Source organism: Colobus angolensis, unplaced genomic scaffold (assembly GCF_000951035.1).
Source record: "Colobus angolensis palliatus isolate OR3802 unplaced genomic scaffold, Cang.pa_1.0 Scaffold184, whole genome shotgun sequence".
NCBI classification, from domain to species: Eukaryota; Metazoa; Chordata; class Mammalia; order Primates; family Cercopithecidae; genus Colobus; species Colobus angolensis.
The window spans coordinates 3,481,534-3,488,498 of NW_012114977.1; the positions used below are offsets into that span (position 1 = coordinate 3,481,534).

General features: G+C 46.3%; 1 long non-coding RNA gene across 1 annotated transcript in view; it reads right to left on the bottom strand.

Moving 5' to 3' along the window:
• LOC105510180 overlaps nucleotides 1-6,965 on the bottom strand; it is a 33,856-nt gene that overhangs the window by 1,505 nt on the left and 25,386 nt on the right. The gene's annotated exons all lie outside the window — the stretch shown is intronic.

Consider the following 6,965-nt stretch of genomic DNA (forward strand, 5'->3'; position numbering starts at 1 on the left):
ACTATCTCGACTCATTGCAACCTCCACCTCCTGGGTTCAAGCAATTCTCATGTCTCAGCCTCCCCAGTAGCTGGGACTACAGGCACGTGCCACCACACCTGGCTAATTTTTGTTATTTATTTATTTATTTTTTTGCAGTAGAAACGGGGTTTCACCATGAAGGTCAGGCTGGTCTCAAACTCCTGACCTCAAGTGATCTGCCCGCCTTGGCCTCCCAAAGTGCTGGGATTACAGGCATGAGCCACCGCGCCCAGCCTTTTTTTTTTTTTTTTGAGACAGAGTCATGCTGTGTTGCCCAGGCTAGAGTGCAGTGGCATGATCTTGGCTCACTGCAGCCTCCACCTCCCAGGTTCAAGTGATTCTCATGCCTCAGCCTCCCGAGTAGCTGGGATTACAGGCGCCTGCCACCATTTTTGTATTTTTAGTAGAGGTGGGGTTTCACCAGGTTGGCCAGGCTGGTCTCGAACGCCTGACCTCAGGTGATACACCCGCCTTGGCCTCCCAAAGTGCTGGGATTACAGGCTTGAGCCACTACGCCCGGCCCGGCTTTATTCTTAAAGTGACCTGGTGAGCTGGCTGGTGTGGGGGTGAGGCGGGAAGCAGGGCTGATGGAGTCCCTGGGCAGTGGATGGCAGTGACTTGGCCAGGCCACTAACAGCAGAGGCACTGGGAAGTGATTGGATTCTAGATACTGATTTCAAGGGTAGCACTGGCATGATCCGCTGATAGATTCAATGTCAGGTGTGTGAGAGAGGAGAGTCAAGCTCATCCACAGCTCTGGCAGTGGAAAACGGCCAAAGTGAAGAAGGTGGCCTCAAGTTTACCTCCACCTTTCAAACCTCAACTGGTAAAACCTCATGCATGCCCAGAATGCTAGCACAAGAGATTGAGGGAAATGTGGGTATTTCGCTTTCTGGCCCCTGCAGTTCAGGTTCTGCCTTATAAAGTGGTGGGAGTGGAGTGGTTGGTGGGTACCACCAGCCATATTCATGAGAGTTGGTATAAGGGTTCACAGTTTGAGTGAAGCATCCTGAGATTGTGCTGTGCTGCCAACACAGTTCTCTCCGATTCATTCCCTCAAAACAGTATATTCCCGATGAAAGCATGACCAGTACTTAAACTAGCTATATTCAATGTGACTCTCAGACCTTTCCCCAGGGCAAGATGATCACAAGAATTCCTTTAGAAATGTCTCTTACATTGTACAACTCAACTTTAATGGTTATATTAGAATCCGTCTTCGTACTATAAAAATTCACCCAAGCGATCTCCCATTTCTGGGCTATTTAGTTTTTCATCATTCAAAAAATGATGCAGCCTGGGGTGGTAGCTGCATCACCCTAACTGCATTACAGTTAGGTTAGTTGTAATCCTAACACTTTGGGAGGCCGAGGCTGGTGGATCACTTGAACTCAGGAGTTTGAGACCAGCCTGGGCAACATGGTAAAACCCCATCTCTACCAAAAATACGAAACTTAGCCAGGCATGGTGGCTTGCGCCTGCACTCCCAGCTACTTGAGGGGCTGAAGCGGGAGGATTCCATGAGCCCAGGAGGCGGAGGTTGCAGTGAGCTGAGACGAGATTGCACCACTGCACTCTAGCCTGGGTGACAGTGAAAGCTTGTCTCAAAAAAAAAAGATAAACAATCCTGTTAAATTGCCAGTATCCTCAATTATTTCCTTAGGAGTCTCTATTTAAAATGGTTTTCCTGACCATCCTGGGAAACGTAGCAATACCTGGTCTCTAGAAGAAAAAAAAATTTTTTTTTTAATTAACTGGGCGTGGTGGTATGAGCCTATAGTGCCAGCTACTCTGGAGGCTGAGGTGCGAGGATCAGTTGAGCCCTCAGCCTCCTAGCAAACTTAGGAGTTTGCTAAGTCCTATCCTATGAGATTTTTTAAGGCTTTTGATAGATTTTTCCCTCCAGAATGTTTGCATCTATTCTCATGTGCATCAGCAGTGCATTTGTAGTTAAATGTGTAATTAACGTTCTGTTTTTAAAACTGTACAAATGTTGGGCCAGGCACCGTGGTTCCTGCCTGTAATCCCAGCACTTTGGGAGGCCAAGGTGGGTGGATCACTTGAGGCCAGGAGTTTGAGACCAGCCTGGCCAACATGGCGAAACCCCATCGCTACTAAAAATAAAAAATTAGCTGGGCCCGTGGTGTCACGTGCCTGTAATCCCAGCTACTTGGGTAACTGAGGCCCAAGAATTGCTTGAACCAGGGAACTGCTTGAATCCAGGAGGCGGAGGTTGCAGTGAGCTGAGATCACGCCACTACACTCTGGCCTGGGTGACAGAGTGAGACTCTGTCTCAAAAAAAAAAAAAACATGTGTGTGTGTGTGTGTGTGTGTACAAATGTTGGGGTGTGTGTGTACAAATGTTGAGCCAGGTGCCGTGGTTCCTGCCTATAATCCCAGCACTTTGAGACAGAGATCAGCCGAGGTGGGCGGATCACCTGAGGTCGGGAGTTCAAGACCAGCCTGACCAACATGGAGAAATCTCTAAAATACAAAATTAGCCAGGTGTGGTGGCACATGCCTGTAATCCCAGCTACTCGGGAGGCTCAGGCAGGAGAGTCACTTGAACCTGGGAGGTGGAGATTGAGGTGAGCCGAGGTCACACCATTGCATTCCAGCCTGGGCAACAAGAGTGAAACTTTGTCTCAAAAAAAAAAAAAAGAAAAGAAAAGAAATGCATAAAATTATGGTAAATGCATAATTTTTATTAAATATATAAACTGATATAATGTGAGTGCTGAAGATAAAGTTCTTATTTCTGTGGAAACTAAGGTAAAGGCTTTGGCAAGATTAAAGGTGAGGCTGGGCGCAGTGGCTCACGCCTGTAATCCCAGCATTTTGGGAGGCCAAAGCAGGCGGATAACTTGAGGTCAGGAGTTCGAGACCAACCTGACCAATACGGTGAAACGCTGTCTCAACTAAAAATACAAAAATTCGCTAGGCGTGGTGGCACAAGCCTGTAATTCCAGCTACTTGGGAGGCTGAGGTAGGAGAATCACATGAACCCAGGAAGTGGAGGGTGCAGTGAGCCGAGATCACTCCACTGCACTCCAGCCTGGGCAACAGCGAGACTCTCTCTCAAAAAAAAAAAAAAAAAAAAAAAAAAAAATGTGATAGAGGCTCTTGGTTGTTCCTTAATATCCAAATATCCACTCTTTCCTTCTTCCATGATAATAAGCCTTGACTTTTAGGAGGGCACGTACTCATTCAATACAAAGACCACATTCTCAGCCTCTTTTGAGGGCAGAGGTGACTCTATCATTACTTTCTGGACAATGGTATGTAATCATAAACATGGGGCAGTGCTAAGGTTTGGATGTCTGTGACCTTCCAAAATTCATGTTGAAATTTAGTCCCCAGTGCAACAGTACTAAGAGGCAGGACCATGAGGAGGTGATCAGACCGTGAGGGTTCCCACCTCGTGGATGGGATTAGTGCCCTCATAAAAGGGCTTGAGGGAATGTTTGTCCCTTTTCCACCTTCCACCGTGTGAGGACACAGCAACAAGGCGTCATGCTTGTCATGCATGAAGCAGAGAGTACAAGCCCTCCACAGCCACCGAATCTGCTGGTATCTTGATCTTGGACTTCCCAGCCTCCAGAACTGTGGGAAATAAATTTCTATTTACAGATTACCCAGTCTGTGATATTTGTAACAGCAGCCAGATGGACTAAGACAGGATGCTCCCAGGAGCTTTCCTTAAAGGAAACATGATACATGCCTCTGTTACTTAGCAGGGGTCGGGGAATTATGAACCTTTATTTAAAGATTTATTTTTAAAAATAAATAAACCATAAACTACCGTTCTCCTTGTCTGTTTACTCTCACATTTCCCTTTCTTATATCCTCAAGCCTCCAATGCCTCTCCCCAGTTCTCACTCTCAGCTGAGGACACTGCTTCTTAATGCATTGAGAAAATAGAAGCAATCAGCCGGGCGTGGTGGCTCATGCCTGTAATCCCGGCACTTTGGGAGGCTGAGGCAGGCTGATGACCTGAGGTCAGGAGTTTGAGACCAGCCTGGCTAACGAAACCCCATCTCCACTAAAAATACAAAAATGAGCCAGGCATGGTTGCACACACCTGTAATCTCAGCTACTCAAGAGGCTGAGGCACGAGAATTGTTTGAACCCGGGAGGCGGAGGTTGCAGTGAACCAAGATTGCGCCGTTGCAGTCCAGCCTGGATGACAGAGCAAGACTGTGTCAAAAAAAAGGAAAAGAAAATAGAAGCAGTCGGAGAGGGTGTGGTTCCCACTACCACATCTTGAGTCTGTGTCCAGGTGCCTGTTCTGGTCTCCTATTCCTATAGATGAACTGTTTGGCCGGGTGTGGTGGCTCACGCCTGTACTCCCAGCATTTTGGGAGGCCGAGGTGTGCGGATCACCTGAGGTCGGGAGTTTGAGACCAGCCTGACCAATATGGAGAAACTCTGTCTTTACTAAAAATACATAATTAGCTGGGCATGGTGGCACATGCCTGTAATCCTAGCTACTTGGGAGGCTGAGGCAGGAGAATTGCTTGAACCCGGGAGGTGGAGGTTGCAGTGAGCCAAAATCGTGTCACTGCACTCCAGCCTGGGCAACTAGAGCAAAACTCAGTCTCAAAAAAAAAAGAAAGAAAAGAAACCTATGGATGAACTGTCTGCTCTTCCCTGAGACCAGACCCTTCTGTGGGCCTTAGATCCCATTCCCTGTTGTCCACTCAAAGGATACGGCTCCAGCAAACACCTCCCTCACCCACTCACCCACACATATGGATCCCCTTCACACACATACAGACCACTCCCATATTCACCCTCTCCCCACACATACAGCCCCACAGGATACAAAACAGTAATCCCCTCCTATCTGCAGGGGACAAGTTCCAAGACCCTCAGTGGATATTTGAAACTGGAAAGCACTGAGCTGTAGATACAGTTTTTTCCTACTCATACATACCTATGATAAAGTTTAATTTATAACTTAGCACAGTAGGAGATTAACAACAGCAGTAAGAAAAGAACGATTATAACAACATGCTGTAATAAAAGTTATGTAAATGTGGTTCTCAGCATCTTATTGTACTCATCCTTGTGATGATGTGAGATAGTTGGTACAATGTCGTTGTGATGAGATGAAGTGAGGTGAGTGGCATGGGCACTGGGGCTTAGTGTTAGGCTACTACAGGCTTTTGAAGATACATCAGTAGGAGGATCGTCTGTTTCGGGTGATCCTGGACCACTGAGCCATGACAGCGTGGATGGTTTATGTCAGGGGCTATGTGTGTGCCTCACTTCCTTTCCTGGCACTTCCTCATCTCTCCAGCTCTAAACATGGAATGCCCAGGGCTCTGGCCTTTCAACGTTTCTCTTGTCCATCTACCCTCCTTCCCTCAGCAATCTCATCCAGAATCATGGCTTTAAACTTTCTATTTCTAGTGAGCTATGATCACAACACTGCCCTCCAAGCTGGGTGACAAAGCAAGATCTTGTCTCAAATAAAAGGAGAAAGAGAATGGGGAAGGTGGATGGCTTACTTCAGCCTCGACCTCCAAGACTCAACAATCCTCCCATGTCAGCCCCCTGAGTAGCTGGGATTATGGCTAATTAAAAAAAAAAAAAAAAAATAGAGGCAAAGTCTCACTTTGTTCCCCAGGCTGGCCTTGAACTCCTGGGATCAAGAGATCCTCTCACCTCAGCCTCCCAAAGAGCTGAGATTATAGGCATGAGCCACCACACTCCGCATCTCTTTCTCCCTTTAAGAGGTCCAGTTACCTCTTTGAAAATTAGAATGGAACTCAGCTGTTTCCCCTACTGTTAGTAGTTACTAAATAAAATCTGTCTTCACTGCTTTAACTGGTGTCTGGCTTTTTAATTTTTAAGAGATGTAGTCAAAACTCTAGCACACCGTCTGCAATGCAGTGGTGTGGTTATTGCTCACTGCAGCCTCGACCTCCCGAGTTAAAGTGATCCTCTCACCTCAGCTTCCTGAGTAGCTGGGACTACAGGCACACACCACCATGTCCGGGTAATTTTTAAAATTTTTTGGTAGGGGGTCTCACTATGTTGCCCAGGCTGATCTCAAACTCCAGGCCTCAAGTGATTATCCTCCCTCAACCTCCCAAAGCACTAGGATTACAGGCATGAGAAGCTGGGCCTGGCCTGGCTTTGTTTATCTTTGACAATTCTAACAAACTTTAAAAAAAAAATCCTGAGACAGTTAGGGACATTTGTATATTGACTAGATATTTGATAATATTAAATGATTGTTGTTCATTCTTTTGAGCTGTGATAATGGTGTTGTGGTTACATTTTTCAAAATAATCCAAAGAAATTTGTCCAGACTATTAGCCTCTCTCCCCACTTCCAGCACTACCACTCTCAGCCAAACATCCTTTTATCAGATTTTTACATTTGCCTCTTTTTATTTTTATTTTTTTAGACAAAGGCACACATCACCATGATATGAAATATAGAAAAATAATTTCTATATTTTTTTATAGAGACAGGGTTCAGCATGTTGCCCAGGCTGATCTCAAACTCCTGGGCTCAATCAATCCTCCCGCCTTGGCCTCCCAAAGTGCTAGGATTACAGGGATGAGCTACTATGCCCGGCCCCATTTTGCCTCTTCAATGATACATCACCCCCTCCTACCCACCGCCAGTCTGTTCAGTTTGTTACAGAAGTTAGCATGGGACCTTCCTGGGGCCCCAGGGGCCTCATGTCCCACTCGCCTCCTGTCCCACTCCAGTCACACAGGCCTTGCTACTTTTGTCTTGCAGCAGGCCTGTTCCAGGTGCAGGGCATTCCCATTATTTTTCTCCCTGCATAGAACTTGCTTTCCCTAGATAGTTGCATGTCTTGTTTCCTCTATTTCTTCAGGTCTCTGAGACTTTCCTGACCACCCTACATAAATCAGTAAACTCCCATCCCTGACACTCTTTTTTTTTTTTTCAATTTTTTTTT